The 25487-nt window shown below is 36.2% G+C and overlaps 1 long non-coding RNA gene across 1 annotated transcript in view; it reads left to right on the forward strand.

The window, feature by feature from the left end:
• The first annotated feature begins 18424 nt into the window (after nt 1-18424).
• Nucleotides 18425-25487, forward strand: part of LOC128286904 (uncharacterized) — a 33576-nt gene continuing 26513 nt past the window's right edge. The window contains exons 1-2 of the long non-coding RNA XR_008277591.1: nt 18425-18583; nt 19500-19541. This is a non-coding gene — a long non-coding RNA (uncharacterized LOC128286904). The remainder of the gene's footprint in view (nt 18584-19499; nt 19542-25487) is intronic.

Below are 25487 nucleotides of genomic sequence, written 5' to 3' on the forward strand. Positions count from 1 at the left end.
TTAATATGTATATATATGTATTTAGTAGAAAAAAAAGGGGTAAATAGGCTCTAAAAAAATAAAATAACAAAAAAAACGAAAATAATAAACTTTTTATTCGGAACCTTTGAACTCTCTTTTGGTTTTGCTTGCTGCGATCAAGTGTTTATGTTGGGGTTTAAATCTTTTCTGATGGTATTTCTGTTTCTTGTTTGAATCCTCTTTCTTTTTTCTTTTTCTTTTTTTTTTCAAAAAAACCCGAAAAAGGTTACATTTTTGGGGGCTTTTATAGCCCCATTTTATTACAATTACTTGTGCTATTTGTTACTGTTGTGTCTTTTTTGATCTTGCAGGTGCAAGTGGGCGACTACAGTGGTAGTGCTGCAGTGGGGAGGTGGTGGCAGATGGATAGAAGACCCTAGGTGCGGTGCACCTAGGGTTTGAAATTTCTTGTTTGATGATTTTTTGTGTTTAGGGTTTTAGTCTAGTTGGGCTTGGGTAGTTGGGTTTGTGTTTGGTTTGGGTGTGTAGCGACGTAAAAATTTTGTGGATTCGGGTCGCTAAATGTGGCGATTAAAAACTTGAAAATTGAAATTTGATTTAAAATAAACCGGGAGTCGCCACCGATCTTTTTTCTAGGTGTGATCGGACACCTATTAGATTTCTTTTTAAAAATCGAGGAAAGGGCCGAGTTAAGGTCTACGTTAAAAGCCAGAGAAAAATTAGGGTTCGGGAGTCGTTTACTGCGAGGAAGGTATTAGCACCCTCGCGACGCCCAAAAATTGGCATCTCATAAACAAGTGTTGTCTTGATTTTCAAAAATATGAGTTCAAAGTAATATTCAATCGTGATCCGATTCAAAAGATGAAAACTTCAATTTTTGATTTCCTTTTTTTTGAGAAGGGTATACCGATTAAACACGAACCGACAAATTCCACTTAACATAGCAATGGAACCGTCGACTTGGTATTAAACCGATATGTTGCCTTTGATTATCGAAATTAATTTAGCAAAACACGAATATGATTTTCAAAATAATGTGAAACAAAGTTGATATGTAATAAGAATAAATAAATGGAAGAGCTATAAATATATTTGAAACAAATAACAAATATGACAGTAATATTGAAGGAAAACACTAATAATGCATGCAAGATTTAATGTGATATAGTATTGAATACAAGAACACAAAGAGAATACGATGAATATACACATGAAAATAATTAAGAGTATATATGTAAAATATGTATATATAAATATTAATGGTATTAGAAAGATATATAAGATAATAAAATATATAACTAGTAATGTTAAATATATATTCATAATATTTACATATATACATAAAATAAATATGGAGGAACACATGCACCTAAAGAACATATATATACCAATATATATAATAATATTATGAAAGGAACGAAATAAATAATGCATAAGATTAAAACGAAGTTTTGAAAAGTTATTACCTATATACATATATAATAATAAAAATGGATACATGAAATAACATGAGAAATATACGTATGAATTTAGTATACAAAACTAACAATTAAATAGAATCATATACATACACGATATTAAAATGTATATACATACATAATAATAATGTTATGACACCTATTAATAATATTACATAAATATATACATATATATATAATAATGATGAAAATAATAATAATAATAGTGAAAATAAATAATATAGTAATAAATATAATAGTAAAAAGATAATACTATATGAAATGTGTATATATATAATAACATATATATGCTAATATGAATAATAATAATAATACTAATAATAATAATAAAATACAAAGAAGTATATATAATATAATAATAATATTAAAATACAATAATTAAAAATGATATTATATATAAATATATACGATATTCACATGTAAAAGAAAAATGTATGCTAATATATAGTAATAATAATAATAATATAATATTGGAAATAACAATAATCATATTAAATAAGGAAACAAAAAAAAAGGGACAAAAATGAGCTAAAAACAAAGCTTTGGGGCGAATTTAAAAAAAAATTAAAGGGGAAAGGACCTATTTGAATGCGGGTAAAACCATGGGGTATTAAAAGTGCAAAATTTCAAATTTTCCAAAACGCTGCTCATATACGGGGTTAAATTAAAAACTGAGCAAACTTCTGGGGTCAATTCATAAACAAACATAAACCTAATTTAAAACACTAAAAATGCGGAAGGGCCGATTGCACAAATAGCCCTTCCGCTCTTAAAAACACGCGGATCCTTGCTAGGGCGAGTCGGGTCGACCCGACCCACCCTGGAAACGGCGTCGTTTTATTGAGAGGGGGGGACCAAAACGCACCGTTTTGGTCCCCTATATAAGTTAAAAATTTTGTTTTTTTTTCATTTGAAAGAGAAGAAAGAAAAAAAAAAGAAAAAGAGGGAGAAAAGAGGAACAGGGAAAGAAGAGAAGGGAGGGGGAGCTCCGGCCATGGGGGCGGTCACCGACGGCCACGGAGGTCCGGCTGGTATACAGCTGCCACCGCATGATGGTCGGAGAGGTAAAATTTATTTTTTTCAGTATTTTATTTTATGTTTTAAAATATTATTATTTATTTATTTATATATATTTATGAGTGTAAAAAAACAGATTTACGAAAATAGAAATAGAAAAAAAAATCACCTTAGGGTTTTGATTTGATTTTGACTTGTTAATTCACCGATTTTGGGTATTGAATCTCGCCTTTTGATGTTAAAATCGTAGTATTAATTGTTTGCTTTTTTGTTAAGAAATCGAAAAAAGAAAAAAGAAAAAGAGACTTTTACATTATTTTCTTCGGGTTTTTATAACCCTTCTACAAATATTAATTTATTGTTTGTGTGTGCTTGTCTGATTGCAGGGTGTGGTGGCCAGTGTTGGTGGTGGGGGTGTCAGACGGTATGGGACTGTTGTAGTGGGGGTATGGGGCGTGGCAGACGTCGGTGGTGACAGAGGCATGGGGTTGGTGCGCAAGTGGGAGTTCGGCGCAAGTGGGCAAGTGGGGGGTAGGTGGCTAGGGTTAGTGGGATTAGGGTTTCTGAATGTTGAGTTTAGGTTATTGGGCTGGGGTAGTTGGGCTTCGGGTTTAGTTGTTTAGGCTTAGTTATTGGGTTTTGGGGGTGGCCCAAAATTGTAACTGGGGCAAATTTTGGGCTATAACAGGGTGTAATAAAAATGTATTGGGTTTGGGTCTGATTGTTGGTCTATTGGGCTTAGTCAAATTTGGGTCTGTACAGCTGCCCCTCTTTGCTAGTTGTCGTGTAATGAGAATGGAGCAAAGACTTAAAAATGGCCAAATTTGCCCGGTCTCACCGGGTCTTGACTTCTTCGATGCCCATATTCTTTCAAGTAGCTTCATTCCAATCCACCGCATCCTCCGGGGTATAGGAACTGTTGCTTTGATCTACTCCATTGTGACTACTCGTAGCTTTAACCAATTCTATTGCAATTTCAAGAAGATGGGGTTTGTTTTGATCTGCTCTACTGCAACTTCAAAGAGATAAGATCTGTTTATTTATAGCTTTAATCTGTTCCACTGCAACTTCATGGAAATAAGATTCGCTATTTTCAGTCTACTCTACTGCAACTTCAGGGAGATAAGACTTGTGACTTCAATCTTCTACGCTAAAATTTCAAGGAGATCTGCTGTGGCTTTGAGCCGCTCCAACGCCATTTCAGGGAAAAAAGATTTGTAATTCCCAGCCTGTTACCCTACTGCATAGGGGTTTAAGGGCCATCGCCTTTGATCTGTTTCCCTACTGCTTAAGGGGTTAAGATTTGTAAATTCAGCCTGTTACCCTACTGCTTAGGGGTTTAAGGCCCATAACCTTTGATCTGTTTCCCTACTCCATAGAGGGTTAAGATCTGTAAATTTAGCCCGTTACCCTACTGCTTAGGTGTTTAAGGCCCATCGCCTTTGATCTGTTTCCCTCACCGCTAGGGGTTAAGATCAGAATTTAGCTGTTACCCTCATTGCTTGGGGTTTAAGGCCCATCACCTTCGATCTGTTTCCCTACTACTTAAGGGATTAAGATCTGTAAATTCAGCCTGTTACCCTACTGCTTAAGGCTTTAAGGCCCTTCGTCTTTGATTTGCTCCATTACTGCTTAGGGAGACAAGATCTATAAATTTATCCTGTTACCCTACTGCCTAGGGATTTAAGGCTAGTGAATTCACCGATCTAGGGACATAACCTGTAGTATCAGTTCCATGTATTTATGCTTGTGCCAAAGAATTAGGATGCTATGATCGAAATGAATCAAATGTTTCTAACTAGATGTGCTATGAATGATCTATAAATGCATGAGTGCAGCATGTTGGGAGAGTGGATCCCTTTTTAATGTTTGGGTTGTCATTGCTCTTTGTTTATCAAGGTTCTTTCACTGAAACGGTACCCTGTCTTCTCGTTCAGCTTAAATCTTTGAACAGAAAACCCGAAGAGGTAGTCCCAATTTAAACTCTTTCTTCTCAACTGTTTCCAATCTTTTGGCTAGTTCTAAATAACAATCCTGTTTCAGGTTCCTGTACTATTTAGAAACTTTCAAAGTAATATGTAGAACTTCTTTTACGAAAGTGTCATTAGTCCATTAATCATTATTTCGATGCAAAATACTTAAAAAAGATCACAACAATGACAGAACTAAAATTTTTTCGAAACAAAATTTGAAGGGAATAGATTAATCACAGACAACAAACGTTGCAGGAATACAAAACGAATAAAAAGAAAATAAGTGCCCTAGATATCGCAGTGTGAGCTTCTCTGTACGAACTTCTTGAGGACTTTCTTTTTTGCCCAATATGTGTTTAGGGGATCTAGAGTACCCTTGTAGATGCCCTAAGATGTAACATCTCTTCTCTTTGTTAATTTAGGTATCGTAAGACTGCGGTATGCCCCTCCTTTGATTAAAATTTGAATCGCCCTTTACGGTTTTCAATTCAAAATCCTTTTGGTTTCAAGGTGCCCTTCGCAAGTTTTCACCTTGGCCTCTCCCTTTTTTTTTTTAGCCGAATCCAAATTCATAGGATTGGGTAAAGTCTTGCCATCCATTTCGGCCAATATCAATGCTCCTCCAGAAAAGCCTTCTTTACCACATAAGGTCCTTCCCAATTCAGCATCCATTTTCTTTTGAAATCCTTTTATATGGGTAGGATCTTTTTCAATACTAGGTCTCTCTCGTGGAATTCTCTAAGATGAACTTTTTTATTGTAAGCTTGCATCATTTGTTTTTGGTACATCTGACCATGGCGGATAGCCCTTAACTTTTTTTCTTCAATCAAATTCAACTGATCGTATCGGGACTGGATCCATTCTGCTTCATCCAACTTTACTTCTGACAAAACTCTGAGGGAAGGAATCTCGACCTCGATAGGTAAAACCACCTCTATTCCATACACCAATGAGAAAGGCGTTGCCTCGGTGAAAGTCTTGACAGACGTTCGATAAGCATAGAGGGCTAATGGTAACTTCTCGTACCAGTCTTTATAACTTTCAGTCATTTTCCCCACAATCTTCTTAATGTTTTTATTAGCTGCCTCAACTACACCGTTCATCTTTGGGCGATACAGTGACGAGTTATGGTGTCTGATCTTGAACTGACTGCAGACATCCGCTATTGTGTTGTTGTTCAAATTCAATGCATTGTCAGATATGATCCTTTCTGGCATTCCATATCGACAAATGATTTCCTTTTTTAGGAACTTGCTAACTGCCAATTTAGTTACATTGGCATATGAAGCGGCTTCCACCCACTTGTTGAAATAGTCAATGACCACAGAGATGAATCGATGCCCATTTGAAGCTTTTAGCGAAATTGGCCCAATCACATCCATGCCCCACATCGAGAAAGGCCAGAGAGAGGTCATAACATGCAAAGGTAAAGGAGGCACATGAATCTTGTCTCCATAGATTTGGCACTTATGACATCTTTCGGCGTAGTTAATACAGCCTCCTTCCATAGTAAACCAATAATAACCAAGCCTCATAATTTGTCTGGCCATTGTAAAACCATTAGCGTGTGTCCTACAAATGCCCTCATGGACTTCTTCTAATATCTTCTTAGCCTCTATAGCGTCTACACATCTTAACAGTACTTGATCTTTCCTTCTTTTGTATAGGATCTCCCCGTCTAAGACATAGTCATTGGCCAATCTTCTCAATATTCTTTTGTCATTCTCAGTAGCTTGGTTAGGATACTCACGATTCTTCATATATCGCAGGATATCGTGGTACCAAGGGTGATCATCATTTTCTTCTTCTTCTTCGAGGTTGTAACAATGAGCCGGAACCTCGTAAATACTCATTTGGATTGGTTTCACATCCTCTTGCTTGTTCACCTTGATCATAGAAGCTAAAGTTGCTAGGGCGTCAGCCATCTGATTTTCTTCTCGGGGAAGGTAGCAAAAGACAATATCATCAAACTCTTTAATTAATTCAATGATTAGACTTCGATAATTGATCAACTTGGGGTCTCTCGTCTTCCATTCACCTTTGAGTTGATAAATCACTAGGGCAGAATCTCCATACACTTCTAACACCTTGATTTTACGTTCTATGGCCGCGCGAATTCTCATGATGCATGCTTCGTATCTTCCATATTATTTGTGCAGTCAAAATCTAATTTAATAGTAAAGGGAGAATGATCTTCGTTCAGAGATACCAAGACTACCCCGATTCCGTTACCCACAGCATTTGATGCTCTGTCAAAGTTTAACTTCCAAGGATGACCTTCTTGAGGGTCTTCTTCAGTGGCTACTACGTACATTAGATATTCATTTAGGAAATCAAAGTTCAGAGGTTCGTAGTCCTCTAGGGCTCTACTGGCTAGGAAATCTGCTATTACACTCCCTTTTATAGCCTTCTGGTTCACATAGACTATATCGAATTCAGAAAGTAGAATTTGCCATCGGGGCATTCTCCCATTCAAAGCAGTCGACTCCATCAAGTACTTCAGAGGATCCATTTTAGAGATCAGCCAAGTTGTGTCATACAACATGTATTGTTTTAGTCTTCAGGTTGTCCATGTTAAGGCACAGCATAACTTTTCAATTGATGAGTATCTCATTTCACACTCAGTGAACTTCTCACTGAAGTAATATATCACTCTTTCCTTCCTTCTTAACTCATCGTGCTGGCCAAGCACACATCCTATAGAATTTTCAAATACTGCTAAATACAATATTAGTGGCTTATCTGGATTAGGTGGTGTCAACACTGGGGCATTTGGAAAATATTACTTAACCTTGTCAAAAGTTTCCTGGCACTCCTCGTCCCAAACACCAGGGTTGTGTTTCTTAAGGAGACGGAATATGGGGTCACATTTCTCGGTTAGTTGTGAAATGAACTGAGCGATGTAATTTAGTCTTCCTAAGGATCCCCGAACTTCCTTTTGAGTACGCGGTGGAGGTAACTCTTGTATGGCTTTAACTTTATCTGGGTCAATCTCAATCCCTTTTTCACTGACTACGAATCCTAGCAGTTTTCTTGACTTGGCCCCGAAGGTACATTTTGCTGGATTGAGTTTCAGCTGGAATTTCCTCAACCTCAAAAATAATTTCCTCAAGACTTGCACATGCTCCTCTTCTGTCCGAGATTTGGCGATCATGTCGTCAACATAGACTTCAATTTCTTTGTGCATCATATCATGGAACAATGTTACCATGGCTCTCTATTATGTTGCTCCTGCATTTTTCAGTCCAAACGGCATCACCTTATAGCAAAATGTTCCCCACATGGTTACAAATGTGGTCTTATTCATGTCCTCAGGATGCATCTTTATCTGATTGTACCCTGAGAAACCATCCATGAAAGAGAACAGTGAATAACCTGCCGTGTTATCCACTAAGGTGTCGATATAGGGCAACGGAAAATTATCTTTTGGGCTGGCTTTGTTCAAATCCCTGTAGTCTACGCACATCCGTACTTTTTCATCTTTCTTAGGGACGGGGACAATATTAGCTACCCATTCCGAGTACATAACTACTTGTAAGAAACCAGCATCGAATTGCTTCTTGACCTTCTCTTTTATTTTTAACAAAACATCGGGCCTCATCCTTCGAAGCTTTTGTTGAACTGGCTTGCATTCTTCTTTGATGGGGAGCCTGTGTACCACAATGTCAGTACTTAGCCCAGGCATATCTTGACACGACCATGCAATGACATCCTTGAACTCTTGGAGTAACTCAATAAGGTCCCGTTTTGTCTTTGTAGCGATGCAAACTCCGATCTTTACTTCTTTCTTTTCTAGTTCATCTCCCAAGTTCATGACTTCTACTGTCTCTTTGTGGGGTAGAATCTGTTTCTCCTCTTGTTCTACTATCCTTAACAAATCATGGGATAAGTTAAAGTCTCTGTCATCCTCAAAGTCCTGAGATCCGTCTAGACACATATCTCGTTCAAAAGGAGACTCTGAGTTAGTAGCAACGTCACTCATATCGTTGATATCTGGAAACCTGTTGTAGGTACGAAGGAAGATACAAAGAACAAGAGAATCTAAGAATAATGATATGTATGGTATGATCATGAATGAAAGAATAAAAGAATATTTGCACGGAATAAGACAAAAGGATGCATTTCATTGAAATAACGATTTTGAACATAAGCCTATTTCACAAAAGGGACGCTTATTACTCCTAGGACTAGAGCAATAAGTGTGTTTTGAATATTACTCTGTGTTAGTTCTAAAGACTACAGGAATCTCTTCCGCGCTCCAATTATTCAGAACACTTCCCAGCTCATAAGGGCGAATGCCCGACAAATTCTCTACTCTAATTCTTTCTTCGTATATGGCGTTGATTCAAATTTTCCATCATTCATTCCATGATTTCCTTTCCCGACGTCCTCCACTTAGGGTGAATGACTCCTCCAGACACAAAATTCTTCGGTATATGGAGAAAGATTATTTGTTCCCACTCGATTTCTCCCCCACTCAATTGCGCTCTCCTTCTCTCTTGCTTCTTCTCCAGCTCTTTTTTTCTTTATTTCGTGTCTGGCTTAAATCCTAACCCAAAACGGTCTTGTTTGTCCTTTATCATTGGTGCATTAATCCTTCCCTGTAGGTATCTCCCGAGTTCTCTTCCGGGTAGGGCCTCTTTCCCAACAGTTAGCCGTAGTCCCATTCTTGTAGTCTTAGATAACCTGGGCATTGGAATCTTATTCCCTTCGGTAATGAATGTCGCATTCACAAACTCTAAAGACCGAAAAGAGCACTCAATTGCTTCATCATTTGCCTCTAGATATAGGGCGTCACTGGTTATTGCTGCGATGATGTCCTCTTCAGCATTGATCGTTACTAACCGACCTTCGGTTACCAATTTCAACTTTTGGTGCATCGATGAAGGGACTGCCCCTACTGAGTGTATCCATGGCCTCCCCAATAGGCAATTATACGAAGGCTTAATGTCCATGGCTAGGAAATGTACCTCGTACGTGCTCGGCCCGATTAAGAGGGGTATTTCAGTTCTCCCCATTATCTTCCTTTCCGTACCATCAAATGATTTCACTAAATTTTGGCATGTCTTCATATGGGAACTATCCACTAGCAACCTATTCAGCGTAGATAGGGGTAGGACATTTAGTGCAGACCCATTGTCAATCAATACCCCCGGTAATGTATACCCTTTACAGCGAGCCGTGATGTGCAGAGCTTTAGTCGATCCTCTGCCTCCTGGCGATACTTCATCATCATTGAAGAATATAAAGTTGTCAGCACTTATATTGTTGACTAATCGGTCGAGTTTGTTTACAGAAATATCGTTAGCAACATAAGTGTTTCATTCAACACCTTCATCAATGCACTGCGATGGGTTTCTGAGCTTAAGAGTAAGGCCAGTACCGAAATACGAGCTGGCTGTTTGTGCAACTATTCCACGACGCTATATTCGCTGTGCTTTAGAAATTTTAAGAATTCCTTTGCTTCTGTTTCCCTCACTGATTTACTAACAGTCAGTTCAAGTCTCGCCAGCTTCTCTTTCTTTTACTCGATCGCCAATGATTTTCCTTTAACCTGCCCGACTTTTGTATTTAGGGTATCATAACGCCTTCCGCTGCGTGTATAAAAACCCTCGTCTTGACCTTCCTCTGATGTATTAATCAGGATCTCTTCTCCCGGGATTGTCACATTGCAGCTATAGTTCCACGGTACCCTTTTGCTATCTTTATAAGGGAAAGCAACGGGTTTCTAGATTACGACCTTTGGCGCTACTTGTGCCCTGGCTTCATTCATTCTCGGACGCAATATAATAACCACTGGGTGGTTGACTTTCTAAACATTCTTCGTCGACCCCTCTTCTGAGGAACACACATCTGTTCTTTCTGGGCTCCCGACATATTTGAAGAAGTCCAGCTCCTTATTATCCATCAATCATTGTACTAAAGCCCTGAATTCACTGTATTTCTGAATCTCATGATCCTTTTGATTATGGAACTCGCAATAATTCTTTGCTTCTCGGGGTCTGACCCTTGAATTCTGTGTTATCAACCCTCTTTCCACCATTTTCTTCCATACTTCTTTCAGCGGGGTATTCACTTCTGCAATATTCATCTTAATTTATTTCCCCGAACTCTCGATTATCGCATTTATCCCTTTATTCCCATGGTTAGGTAATGGATTCTCTGCACTAGATGTATCATCAAATTTCACGATGCCCATGTTGATTAGTCTTTCAACCAATTTCTTGAAAGTGGTGCAGTTTTCTATCGAGTGTCCTGTGGCTCCCGCATGGTATTCGCATTGGGCATTTGCGTCATACCATACTGGGGTATGGGGGTTGCATTAGCTTTAGATAGAAAGGAGACACGACATGTACATCAAATAAACTTTAGTATAACTCCTTGTACGTTATTGGAATGGGCGTAAATTGGAGTTTCTCCTTATTTTGTTTTGTGTTGGGCTCTTGTCTGGGTGGGCCATGCTGACCAGTGGTTGTCGACCTTGGTTGGCTTACAGTGATCGATTTTGAATATGTGCTCACATTATTTACCTCGTGCTCTTTCTTTCTTGGTGATGACCTTTTGGCATTTTTTCTAGCCTCTATTTTCCCACATCTTATCACATTTTCTATTATTTCTCCAGACATTACTATATCTGAGAAACTCTTGGTTGCGCTACCCAGTATGTGGTTAATGAAAGGTGCCTTCAGGGTATTGATGAAGAGCATAGTGGTATCCTTTTCCAACAGAGGGGGTTGGACTTGTGTGGCCACCTCTCTCCATCGTTGGGCATATTGCCTAAAGCTTTCATTATGTTTTTTCTCCATATTTTGTAAAGTGATTCTATCAGGGGCTATGTCTGCCACATGACCGTACTGCTTCATGAAAGCTTGTGCTAGATCTTTCCATAAACTGATATGGGTGCGACCCAGTTGGTTGTACCATCTAGAAGCGGCCCCAACCAGACTTTCTTGGAAGTAGTGAATCAAGAGTTGATCATTATTGACATGGCCAGCCATTCGTCTGCAGAACATAGTGATGTGAGCTTCGGGACAACTAGTCCCATTGTATTTCTCAAATTTCAGAGTTTTGAAATTTGGAGGGAGTACCAGGTAAAGAACCAAACTTAATTCCTTAGCATCGATTCCACCATGATAGTCGGTGCTTTTCATTTCTTTAAATTTTCTTCTAACCATCTACACCTTTCTTCAAGTTCTTTTAGGAGTTCTACCCTTGTCTTTTCTATTTCTGTTACTTCATCGAGATTGAGGACAATAGGGTTAGTCGGGTTATCCCCCGGATTAGAGCCCGAGCCAGCCTGATAATTCATCGGTGCCAAAACACCAGCCTGAAATGGCTGGGGGCTAATTGTGATCGATGGCCTTTTTGGGTACATATCAGGTTGTGTTTGAACGTCCGCTGGGACAAAACCCGGAGGATAGATAGGATCTTCATTATCATCTCTCGCATTGATCATGAGGCTTTTCCCTTTTTCTAATCCGCTAGCCAATAGATGCGTTAATTGGTCCATCATACTTTTCTGGGACTCCAACATCTGGTCCCTCACATCTTGCTAGATTTTGGCCAGCTGTTCTTGCATACGTGTTTGTAGTTGATCCTGCATCTCTTTTTGCATTTGTTCCAATCTCTCTAACCTTTGGTCCATTGCTTTTGTTTTTCCTCTTGTACCGTAACGATGTTCTAGGATCATTGCCAAGATTTTTAGGGTTTTTTGTGAGTTTTAGTGCGTATGATGCAATGCTGATGCATGAATGCCATGAATGCAATGAATGCAAAAAAACGTTAATTCTAATTCGATTTTATTAGAGTAACTTTTCTAGAAAACAAGTTTCTTTACATAAAACAGATTACATGTAAGGCTTGGCCCTGATACTTAAGGCCTTGACCTGCCTAAGAAGTCAAGCTAGCTCTCGGCCTCGGTCTGATTCTGACTCGTATTTTAAACTTAAGGCCTTGACCTGCCTAAGAAGCCAAGCTAGCTCTCGGCCTCGATTCGATTCGACTCAGATTTTAAACTCAAAGACATTGGCTGATCGCTAATGTTTGTAAGTGATCAGCCACTTCTCGCACTTGAGTCAAAGTTTCGCCCATAACGTAGTCCCTATTCCTGACTTGATCTTGAGATTGATGAAGTTGCTCCTTCCATCGCTCGTTATTTACCTCAAGGAGTTCAATCTGGAGTTCACGTTTTGCAGCGCTGCTTTAAGTTCTTCTATCTTCTCTTTTACTTTTTTGATTCTGCTCTGACTAGCTTTAAACTCGATTACAGAGTTACGCGAACGATACTGATACAAGGATCTCTCTAACTCTGACACCCGAATCTTTAATCCATCCTTCTCATTTTGGCTTTCTACCAAACTTCTTTTCAGAACACCTCTCGAGCTTGAGCATCCTGGAACTTTTCTTCCTATTGGTTGGCTTTGCTTTTCTCTTCTTTATCTTCCTGTCGCCACTGTTCAGATGTTTTTCCTAACCCAGCGATTCTCATTGACCTACGTAGCTTCTTGTAGTCTATTTTCAAACTGTCCAAATCCTCTTCAGCCTTGTTTTTTCCTTTTCTGAGTCTTTCAGCTTCTAGTTTCTGGACATCAACATCTAACCTCAGCTGTATTTTTTCTTCCTCCAATTATTCGATCCTTTTTTCTAGTTCTCTACTCTTTCTCTCGAAATCTTTCCTGATGATTTCTAGCTCAGATGAGATTACTTTCAATTATTCTTCTATTGACCGAGGGTTTCCTTGATCTGACGTAGAGATGTTGTCGTTAATCCTCTGATCCCACCGCCGGTTATACTCCGGGGTAGTCATGGGATTGGCAGCAAACTTTTTCATTCTACTAGTCTGGTTCCATGCATTTGATATCTCGCGAATTTTTTTTTGTAATTATTCCCCGTGAATATGAACTCGCACTGAGCTAACCCATGTGTTGGTGGCGTAAACTGTCTGGATCTGTACTGTCTTAATGCAAGTAGAGGAGCATATCTGATGGCTCCCCATATTCCTAACAAGGGAACCCAATCAAAGTCTCCACATCGATATAATATTTCGTCAAGAATTATCCACGGGGCTCTCCATTTGACGTCTTCCTCTTAAAAATTCTAAAGGATCGCCATCCAATTTTCTTCTGTAAATTCATCTCGCCTCGGTGTAGCTACTAACTCTTTCAGTGGAGAGTAATTTTCAGAGAAGATACGATACGAGACCTCTTCCACTTTCCAAAAATGGCTGTGGAACAAGATAGCAAGAGCTGTGTACATCTAATAAATCTCCCTTCACCCGGTCTTCGAAAAGCATTCAATGATCTGAAAGTTTCAGCCAAGATTGCGGGTCAAAAAGATCGGAAACCGCCTCGTCTACATGCCCTAAAGCTTTGGGGAAGATAACCAGTCCATAAATGCTCAGGGCAAAGACATCTACCCTTTTCTTCACATCGGGATGCGCTAAGATTAGATCCCTCAAGTTCCTCCAAGGAATGCACTTACAATCTCTTTTTTGTTTGATCCGGGTTGTAACCCACTGTTCGCTCATCCCTATGATGTTCATCAGCCTTTTTGAAAATGCTAGGATGTTGTCAGCTCTAGAATAAATTTTGTCAACCTGAATCTTCGGGCAATGGAGCAAGGCCGTGTACTCTTCTATAGCAGGTACCAAATCTACCTTTCTGAAAGTGAAGCAACTGTAAGCAGAATTCCAATATTGGGCGAGGGCTCGAAACAGGTGTTCATCTACCTTGACATATAGCAGATAAGGTAAATCGCCATAATGACAATAGAATAGCTGTTTGATCTCGTCATCCCACTGACCCCAACATTTTTTCATTTCTTGGAGATTATTCTGAGTTACGCTGATCCGGGTAAAATCCCACAACTCTGACACGTATCCCTCAGTAAGACTATTACCTTTCTTTTGCTGTGTTGTCTCAGCCCATATGCAGATAGCCGCATTGTCCTCTACTTTATAAAAAAAACCCATTTTCCATGATAAGCTATCTACTTAGCAACCGAATGTGAATCAACACCTTTTGTGATGAATATGCCATGCAAATACAATCAAAGTAAAACAAAGCAAGTCAGTATTTCATACACAGTTTAAAGCAATCATGGAACAATAAATATAGCCTTGTTCAGGTAACCGCTAAGGTTCGGCGTAGCTCTACCTAAGGCGGGTTCCTACGGCTTGATACATGTGGCTTGGTTCTAAAGTAAAGATACCTGAACTAGCAGATTCCTCGATCTTCACCCATTATAGGCTCATACAGACCGAGTTCAGTTCAGGGGAATACATTTCCCTATGGCTACACAGAGATGAAAGTCTCACGAAGACATAGGTACGAATGTATCCCGAAAGCGATCCACTATCCTGCACGGAGGTGAAAACCTCACGAAGGAGTAGTTTCTCACACCCACTTAAAAGGGTATAGCCACGCGAGCATGCAATGCAATGTACATGTATATACAAAAGGCTTGAAGCAAATAAAGAAAGCATGAATAAAACGATGAAGATTGCAACACAAAATGGATGAGATTAAAGGATTGTGTATCAAAACCAAATTTTTAATTTTCGACAAAAAGACAAAAATTAATCAACTCGTGGCTTGACTCTCTTTTTTTTCTTCTCCAGCGGAGTCGCCAAGCTGTCGAAACCATTTTAAAGTTTGAAAAAAAAACGGTCGACATGTTTTGAAAATGAAAACGAAAAAATGGGAGTCGCCACCAATCCTTTTTTAATGAGGTGTGATCGGGTCACCTCGTAAAAGTGGTTGTTTTAAATAAATGATTTGATTTATTTAAACAACGATTTTGGTCTGCGAAACTTAGAACGGGATTCGGTTACGTACGAGGAAGGATTAGCACCATCGTAACGCCCAAAAATCGGTACCTAGTTGATTAATTAGTGTCTTAGTGTCGAAAATTGAAAACCTGAAAGACTTTAAAATACGATCCCTCTTTTTGTAAAAATACTCGAATGTTAAAGACCTGCTCACCTCGAAGTAATAAAATGTCACATCTAGTAAGTTAGGACACGACATCTTGAGCTTTTGAGAATTAGCTTGCCTTTTATTTAAAAATCGTGTATTTTAATCCTTTTTTAAGGGTATTCGATTATTTAGAGTAAACGATAAAAAATCGAAACCCAGTAAGTTAGGGCACGATATCTGGAACTTCTAAATACCGAATATTGCCTTTGTTTGCAAAAATCTTATCTCAAAGTATCAAGATGCCATATCCAGTAAGTTAGGAAACAACACCTCGTATCTCCGAGAATAAACATTTTATTCAAAACTCGTGTTGCGATTTTAAAAGCATATTTTGCTATTTAGGTTAAATGAGAAAAATCGAAACCCAGTAAGTTAGGGCACGATTTTCTCGAATCTCTAAATATGGAATATTGCTTTTATGAAAGAAATATTTTAATGTATCGAGTAAAAATATGACGTGATTTTTTAGTGACATATAAAAGCAAATTATGGTACTAATACGTAATAATAAGTGCGACAGTGTCAATAACAATAATATGAGCAATTATAAAAGATGAAAGCAAGGCTAAAAATATAAAACAAAAGCATAAGGAAAATGAAATGATCGAATACATAAGTAAATGAATAAATAAATAAAATAAATAAAACATGGCAAAATAAAAATTACAATGATAACGAAAACGATAATTATAATAATAATATAAATAATAATAACAGTAGTAAATTATAATAATACTAACGATAATAATAATATTCATAATAATAATATTAATATTAGTAATAATAATAATGATAATGGGAATAGAAAATAAAAATAAAATAATGTAATGATAGTAATAAAAGTAAAAGTGACGGTAATAACAATGACAATAATAAATAATAATAATAATAACGATAATACAAATAATGAATGACCTAAGGTTTGAAATTATTTACAAAGATATAAATAAATAAATGATGAAATGATAATAATAAGAGTAGTGATATATAAACAAAATAAGTGTGCTAAAATATATATATTAAATTAGTTAGTATAAAAATAATAGCGTATAAGTAAATACAAAAGAAAGAAAATATAATAATAATAGTAATAATAATAAAAGGTATAATAATAATAACGATAATAATAATAATATAATAATAATAATACATTAAGTTACAATAATAAAGTAATAATAGTGATAATAATAATATATTAGATAATAATAAAAAATAACAAGTAATAATACTAGATTAAATTGATTAATTTAATTAAATATTGAACATAACAAAGAAAAGGACTAAATCGAGCCTAAAATGAAAGTTCGGGGCCAATTCAGAATAAAACAAGAGTAAAAGGGCCAATTTGAATGTGCGGATAACAAGGAGGGTCCAAAAGCGCAATAATCCCTACCCTCCAAAACACAACACTTCAAGGGGGACTAAAATGAAACTGAAATAAATTTCAGGGTAAAATTAAAATTAAAAAATACTTAATTGCGAAATCATGAAAAAGCGGAGGGACCAAAAGCGCAAATAACCCCTCCACTTCAAAAACACGCGGATCCAAGGCCGGACGGGTCGGGTCGACCCGCTCCACCCCAAAACGACGCCGTTTTGCGCCTTGGGGGAGAAGGGCCAAAACGGTACCGTTTTGGTACCGTTATATAAGTCAAAAAACTGATTTTTTTTTATTTTCTGTATACTTCTCAAAAAAAAAAAAAGCCTCCATTCTTTCTATCACTCTCTTCTTCTCTGGCCAGAGCCAGAATTCGGCGATCGGGCCTCTGGAGCGTCACCGTCGGCCACCGCGGTAAATTTTTTTTTTAATATGTATATATATGTATTTAGTAGGAAAAAAAGGGGTAAATAGGCTCTAAAAAATAAAATAAAATAAAATAACAAAAAAAACTAAAATAATAAACCTTTTATTCGAAACCTTTGAACTCTCTTTTGGTTTTGCTTGCTGCGATCAAGTGTTTATGTTGGGGTTTAAATCTTTTTTTATGGTATTTCTGTTTCTTGTTTGAATCCTCTTTCTTTTTTCTTTTTCTTTTTTTTTTCAAAAAAACCCGAAAAAGGTTACATTTTTGGGGGCTTTTATAGCCCGATTTTATTACAATTACTTGTGCTATTTGTTGCTGTCGTGTCTTTTCTGATCTTGCAGGTGCAAGTGGGCGACTACAGTGCCGGTGTTGCAGTGGGCAGGTGGTGGCAGATGGATAGAAGACGCACCTAGGGTTTGAAATTTCTTATTTGATGATTTTTTGTGTTTAGGGTTTTAGGTCTAGTTGGGCTTGGGTAGCTGGGTTTGTGTTTAGTTTGGGTGTAATAAAAATGTATTTGGTTTGGGTTTGATTGTTGGTCTATTGGGCTTAGTCAAATTTGGGCCTGTACAATTTATATGGAGGATGGTATGATTTTTACTTATAAATCTTAATGTATCTGTATTGGAATTGTGGGATTTATTGCATTGGTCTTTATCTTTAGAGGAATGGTAAAGAAAATGTTTTTAATAGGCACCAAGTGTAACGCCCTAATTTTCGGGAATCCTGTGAATGTTGGCATAGGTTTAATTATGTTAGTGGGCCTCTAGAAAGCCCAAGCTTAAGATAGAACCCGGCAATTTTAGTTAATTTTTGTTTTTGTAACAAAAAGGGGGTGAAATTATGAAATAGAAACTATGTGAAAATGTTTGAAAATGCTATAGGCTAAATTGAAGTGGCCAAATAAATAGGAGTGCAAAATAGGAGGATTTGCATGACAAACCTCCCATTTTACATGAAGTGGCCAGCTATCATATTGTTGTAGACAAAATATACACTTGATATCCATAATTTATGGTACAAATTGATACAAATTGATAATAGGTTAGGTAAATGTTCAATGATAATAGGTTAGGTAAATGTTCCATGATAATGGGTTAGGTAAATGTTCCATGATAATGGGTTAGGTAAATGTTCCATGATAATGGGTTAGGTAAATGTTTCATGATAAGAATTTCATGTCTTTTGTATTAAAGAATTAAATGGATGAAATATGAAGTTTTATTAAAAGAAAAAGGGGTGAAAAGAACAAAGTTTTGTCCATCTTTGTTCATCATAGCTGAAAGTTAGAGAAGAGAAATGAGAGGAGAAAGTTCTTGAGTATTTGGTCATTAGGAGGAGGAAAATTGAAGGTAAGTTCTTGGTACCTTGCTTCTATTTTGAGGTTCATGAGTTCATCTTGATTCTACCTTAACTCTTGAAGCATATTTTGGTTTTTAGTTTTGTTGTGAGCATTTAGTCATGAATTAAAATGAAGGAAATGGTTGTTGTTTCATGTTCTTTTGATGAAAAATGGAAGATAGGTGAAGTTGAGCCAAACAAATGAGCATGCATGTGCCTTAGATGCTAAAGGGAAAAATCGGCTAACATGTTGTGCTTTAAAATGATGAAATGGAGATTATACTTAAGTAAAATCATAGATATGTGATGATTGATTGGTGATATACATGTTTAAATAACATGCATGCAAGTTATGTGTGAAAGAGTGATTTGGTAATAAATCTGCTTGGGACAGCAGCAGTAACGTGACTTTGGAAAATCACCATAAATTGTGGGAGATGAGTTAGAAGGTGAATAAATTATGTAATTAAAGCTTGTTGAGTCTAGTTTCAAATGAAATAAACAAGAACATATTTTGAATTCTGTACAATGAGAAATTTGATTCGTAATGAAGAGTGGTCAGATTAGTCAAACAGTGAAACATGGGAAACTTTGAGAAAATTCTGGTATTGATCGGCTAAACCAAAAAATCTTAAAATTTTATGAATAGAAGATATATGAGTCTATTTTCAGGGAAAATTAACGGAACTTGATTTGGAGTTTCGTAGCTCCAGTTATAAATGATTTAGTGACTGTTTCTCAGGAAGACAGCTTGCAGTGAAATTTTGATTATGTGGTAAACATTGACAAAAATTTATTAATGAGTTGCTTATTGATTTCTTATAAGCTTACTATGATCTGTAGGTGTGGTTGGCCGAATACGGTATGGGGTTAATACGTAGTTTGTATTTGAATAGTTAGATTAACGTGTTAGTAATCCAATTGTAGGCGGTTCGTGTGTGGATCTCGTCAGCATATCGTCGCAAATAGGTGTGTAACTGACACCCTCTCATAGACTAGATTGGCAAAAGCCAAAAATCCGAAAAGCCGAAATGCCGAAAAGTCGGTATTTTGAGAAGTTGCGAGTGTGCGAATGCTCGTAAGATAGTTGGGTTTGTATATTTGGTAATCTAAAGTAATAAACTGCGAAGACGCGATTTCGTACATTTTGATAATTTGGGCTTAATGGGCCAAAGATCGGGTTCATGGGCCAATGGGCCCAATTCGTAAGTATCTTGTGTAAGTGTTCGATAGTACGTAAATAGTTAGAATATGCATGAAAACCTAAAAGTAGCTAAATTACTATAATACCCCTATGTATGGAAAATTACTGTTATACCCCTAGGTGCAAAATTACCGTTATACTCCTAGGGTTAATTTTGATTGAAAAGCATGACGATTTGATTCTGTATGATGTATGCCATGATTATATATCTGTTGCATGGGGACATGGGTTATATTATGGAGGAAGCGTTCTGGTGGCTATGCCACAAATATCGATCTGGTGGCTCGCCACATATATCTGATCGGTGGCTCGCCACGATTATTCAGATCCGTGACTCTGTCACATTATTCGCTCGCAGCCATGCTGCAAATTACGTGGTGTGTAGCGGTTGGGTGGGTCGAGTTGTCTCCCACACGGTGTAAGGTTGGTATGGGGTGTATACGGTTGGATATGGTTGGGTTTTCGTATAAACATGTAATATCTGCTCAGATCGCTATGGGCCTATGGGCTTTATTTCAATTTCGTTCTAGGCTAAGGCCAACTTATTCTATTTCGTGGTTTGAGCTGATATAGGCTATGGTTGGGTTAATTTACACACCGAGTTTCCCCAAACTCACCCTTTTATTTTCATCCACGCAGTAATCCCCAACCATAGTGGGCTTGGAGTCGTGAGGGAATTGAGTGGCCAATTGCTCGAAAGTTTAATTTTCTTACGTGAACTGGACATCCTTTTAATTACGTTTGAGGTTTTGGGCTTTTAAATGTAATAAGGCCGCTTATTTATTTTTGATGGTTTCTAATATGTATTACTAAGATAGGTATTACTTATTTTAACTGTTGAAATTGGATAGCTTTAGGGCGCGTTTTCAAAAACAACAATTGATTTCATAATAATACGACAACAAGCAAAGCTTCCGCAATGAAAGTATTTTCCAAAATTAATCACTTTTCCTAAAAATGACTTAATCAAAAATCGGTTTCCTAGAAATATCCATGACGTTAAGGTGTGGCAACGGTGGTATGCATGTCTAGGATTGGATCCGAAGGGAGCTTGGTACTTATAGCGATCCGATGGACTCACCACCTCTTTTCCGGTTTCCTACCGGTGCATGACTTCCATTCACCTTAACCCTTAATGAATTAATCTTTTGAACATCAAGTACGATTTTCTGGACTTAGAATGAAAATTGTTTTTTAACGTTTTTGATGTGGCATGCCGGATCCGGTCACAACGTCTGGGCCGGGTTTGGGGTGCTACACCAAGTAATCCAAAGTCGTCAAATTCATGCTAGAGCTAGGTTTATCCATTGTCATTTTTCTTTAAGATGGGTATGAGAATTGTCAAAATTATTTTTTTGAAAAACGAGAATCGACTTTGTTTGAAGCGAAGATTAAAATGGGAGTCGCCATCAATTCTTTTTTATTTAGGTGTGATCGGATCACCTAAAAATTTGGTCATTTTAATAAAATATTTCGATTTACTAAAACAACGATTTTGGCCTACGAAATTTGAGAAAACGAGTTCGGGAGTCAGTTATGTACGAGGAAGGATTAGCGCCCTCGTATCGCCCAAAATTGGTACCTAATTGATTAATTAATGTCTTAATGTCAAAATTTAAAAACTCGAAAAAAATAAAAATATGATCCTTTCTTTTTTAATGTTGATTTTTTACGAAGAATTTGCTTGCGTAAATCGAAACGAATGTTAAAGACCTTCTTATCCCGAAGTAATAAAATGCCACATCTAGTAAGTTAGGACACAGCATTTTAAAAACTCGAGAATAAGCTTGCCTTTTGATTTTCAAAGCTCATGCATTTTAATTTTAAAAGGACATTCAATTATTTTGGTTAAACGAGAAAAATCGAAACCCAATAAGTTAGGGCACGTTTTCTCGAATTTCCAAACAGGAAATATTGCCCCCCTTTTTTATGAAGAAAACACAGACAAAATTTTAAAAAGGGTATTTGGTCGTTTGGTCAAACGAAAAATCGAAACCCAGTACGTTAAGGCATGATTTCTCGAATTTCTAAAACACAAAATATCGCCTTTATTAAAGAATCCCTTTTATGAATTTTGGTGAAAATTAATGCAACATTTAAAGTGATATACAATATGTGATATAATGTTATGATGACAATAATAAAATTACCAAGGTGGATACAATATTAGTAAACAAATCTCGATCAATGCGTAAAGCAATAAAACAGGGATACATAATGTAAAAATAAACAAACATAACGTAAAATGTTTAATGAAACCATGTACATAAAAGGAAGCAAATGATGAACAAAAGCATGAGTAAATATTAATAGTAAGAAAATATACGATTAACAATCATTTAGATAGAAAACATTAACCTTGTGAACTTTAATATGTATACATAAAGTATAAAAATAAATAAATAAAGTATATATACATAATATTAAGTAAGAAATCTTTTAAAATATAAAAATAATAAAATAGCAAAGACGAGATAAAATAATAACAATAATAATGATAATAATAAGGGTGATGATATAAAATAATAATAATAATAAAATAAAATAAATGTGTTTAAAAATAATATTAACCCGTTTAATATAATAATAATAATAATAACTTATGTGTAAAAAAAGGAAAACAATATAATAATAATATTAGTAATACAATAATAATAAATATAATAACAAAATAGAAATAATAATAGTGAAATAACAAAATAATAATAATAATAGTTAAAATAATGAAACATGTGAATGACAGAACATACAACAATATAAATTTAAAATATGAAATGAGAGTATAAAGAAACAAATAAATAAATAGTCATATGCGTAAACAATTAAACAAAAACATAATAATCTATAAAGGTTGAAATTAAATGAATGAAGGGTTAAATCGAAATTTAAAATGAAATTTAGGGCCTAGATTATAATAAAAATGACAAATAAGAACTGAATCGAGATTAAATGAGATTAAAGGGGATAAATCGTAAAAAATAAAAAAAGGAGAGGGCTAAAACTGAACGCGCGAACGAAGACCGAGGATCGAATGCGAAATTATTCCCCAAATCCGTAAACGCACCGTTCCAAAAGGGATTAAAATAACACGGAACTAAAATCACATGGCTAAATTTTAAATAAATAAAAGATAATGGGATCGAATTGAAGAATCAATAAAAAACGAAAGGACCGGATGTGTAAATATCCCCTTTGTGGGGAAAACACGAGAATCTGGCCTGAAAACGGGTCAGGTCTTCAGGTGTGATGCAAAACGACGCCGTTTTGGCACCTGAAACTAGGGCCCAAAACGACATCGTATGGCCCTCTTATAAAAGTCAAATTTTCAACAAAAAATTCATTCTTTCAGCCCCCTAAAAAAAAATTCATTCTCTTTCTCTCCTTCTGGGCTAAACCCAGAAACTGGCCAAGAAGGCCACCGACGGTCGGTCGTCACGCCACCGTGGCTCTACTGCTGTCGACCGCCATGTACGACGGCCGGAGCACGAAAAGAAGCCTCTTTTTCAGCCAATTGGAGAGTAGGTAAAAAAATTCCCCTTTTTATATATTTTGATATATATAGGTATATAAAATAATTTTGGGAAAAATAAGAAGAAGAAAATAAAAACGAAATAAAGAAATACCCTTTTTGAACTTGATTTCTTTGTTCGATTTCCCTCTGTTTTTGTATTTGAATGCTTTTTTTATTTTGCTTGAATCTCTGCTTTTTTATTTAAAAATCTCGTTTTCTTTATTCATTCTCTCTCTGAAAAAATTACATTTTTCTTCTGCCTATATATAGCCGAATACAAAAGTTTTTTGTCTATTGTTTGCTACTGTCATTGCTTCTGTTTGCCTCTGTTTCTTTGCTGTTTTGGTTTTCCTCTACAGGTTCGGCGTTCGATCAACGAAGGCAGGTGGCCATTTTGGTGTTAGCGTGCCAGGGGACCCGACCCTCGAGCGAAGGACGTGCTGACGAGGCACGTAGGTGACAGTAGGGAGGCGCGGCACTGAAGGGGATTCAAAAACCCTAGGGTTTCTGAATTGTTTTAGGCTATTGGGCCTATTGGGCCGGTAGGAATTAGGTTAGGGGTTTGGCCTTGATATGGGTTTGGTGAAATTTGGGCTTTTGATGTTGTAAATGGACTTTAATAATTTTGGACTTTATTTTTGTTGTTTTGTTTTTTTGGTTTCTAATGGGCCGGGCAAAATAGGCCTCTTACAATAACTAAATTGATAAAATTTGTAAATGTGGATGATTCAATTTGTTGAATTATTTAAAATTAAGGTTGATTTGATAAAATTTATAAGTGTATTATATGAAGTAAACTATTTTCACTAACAATTTAACGGGATGACCAAAACAAAAATAAATAATAATGTTAGTGATAAAATTGATTTTTTTTATAGTTGAATGATTAAAATAATAACACTCAGCTAATTATATAATTTACTTTTAGAAAGATCAAACAAAATAGGTGGGGCAACCATTTTACTCTTAAAACTACATGACTTTCAATGATTTGTTGGGTTTGAAAATTATAGGACCTAACAAACAACATTAACTTAATAAATTCTGCCTAAACAGAAAATAAATAAATTGATAATAAATAAAATATATTATAAAATTATATATATAAAACATCAATTAATTATCTAATTTTAATATGATGCAATGACGTATAGTAACTATAATCAAAGCAATAATTCATGATATTATATATAGTTAACGAGTATTTCATATTAAAATTGATTTAATATCTGTAAATATTTTTCTTATATTATATATATTTTAAACTATTGAAAAAATCAAAATTATACATCAAATTATGGCTGTAATGGGCCAATTTAGCTCGGGCCCGTACAAACACAAAACACAAAAGAAAAATTATTATAATAAAAATATTATATCAGTCTAAATATTACAACCCATTTACAGCAAATATTAATAGTTCATTGGCCCAAAATAACCCTAGGCCAATATTACACAACAAAGCAGGCCCAAATGGCCTGAGAGTTTGGCAACCACAGAAACCCTAGGTCACCCTCTCACGCCGCAACTGTAACGCTCCAATTTTCGGGAATTCTGTGAATGTTGGCAAAATTTCATGCTTTGATTTTGTCATTTGTGAGTGAAATTATGAAATAGGACCTATGTGAAAATGTTTGAAAATGCTATAGGCTAAATTGAAGTGGCCAAATAAATAGGAGTGCAAAATAGGAGAATTTGCATGACAAACCTCCCATTTTACATGAGGTGGCTAGCCATCATGTTGTTGTAGACAATATGAGCACTTGATATCCATAATTCATGGTACAAATTAATAATGGGTTAGGTAAATGTTCCATGATAATGGATTAGGTAAATATTCCATGATAATGGGTTAGGTAAATGTTCCATGATAATGGTTTAGGTAAATGTTCCATGATGGGCATTTCATGTCTTTTGTATTAAAGAATTAAATGGATGAAATATGAAATTTTATTAAAAGAAAAAGGGGTGAAAAGAACAAAGTTTTGTCCATCTTTGTTCATCATAGCCTAAAGTTAGAGAAGAGAAAGGAGAGGAGAAAGCTCTTGAATGTTCGGTCACTTGGGGAAGAAAATTGAAGGTAAGTTCATGGTAGTTTGCTTTTATTTTGAGGTTCATAAGTTCTTCTTGATTCTACCTTAACTCTTGAAGCATATTTTGGTTTTTAGTTGTGTTGTGAGCTTTTAGTCATGAATTAAAA

Source organism: Gossypium arboreum, chromosome 13, assembly GCF_025698485.1.
Source record: "Gossypium arboreum isolate Shixiya-1 chromosome 13, ASM2569848v2, whole genome shotgun sequence".
Classification (NCBI taxonomy): domain Eukaryota; kingdom Viridiplantae; phylum Streptophyta; class Magnoliopsida; order Malvales; family Malvaceae; genus Gossypium; species Gossypium arboreum.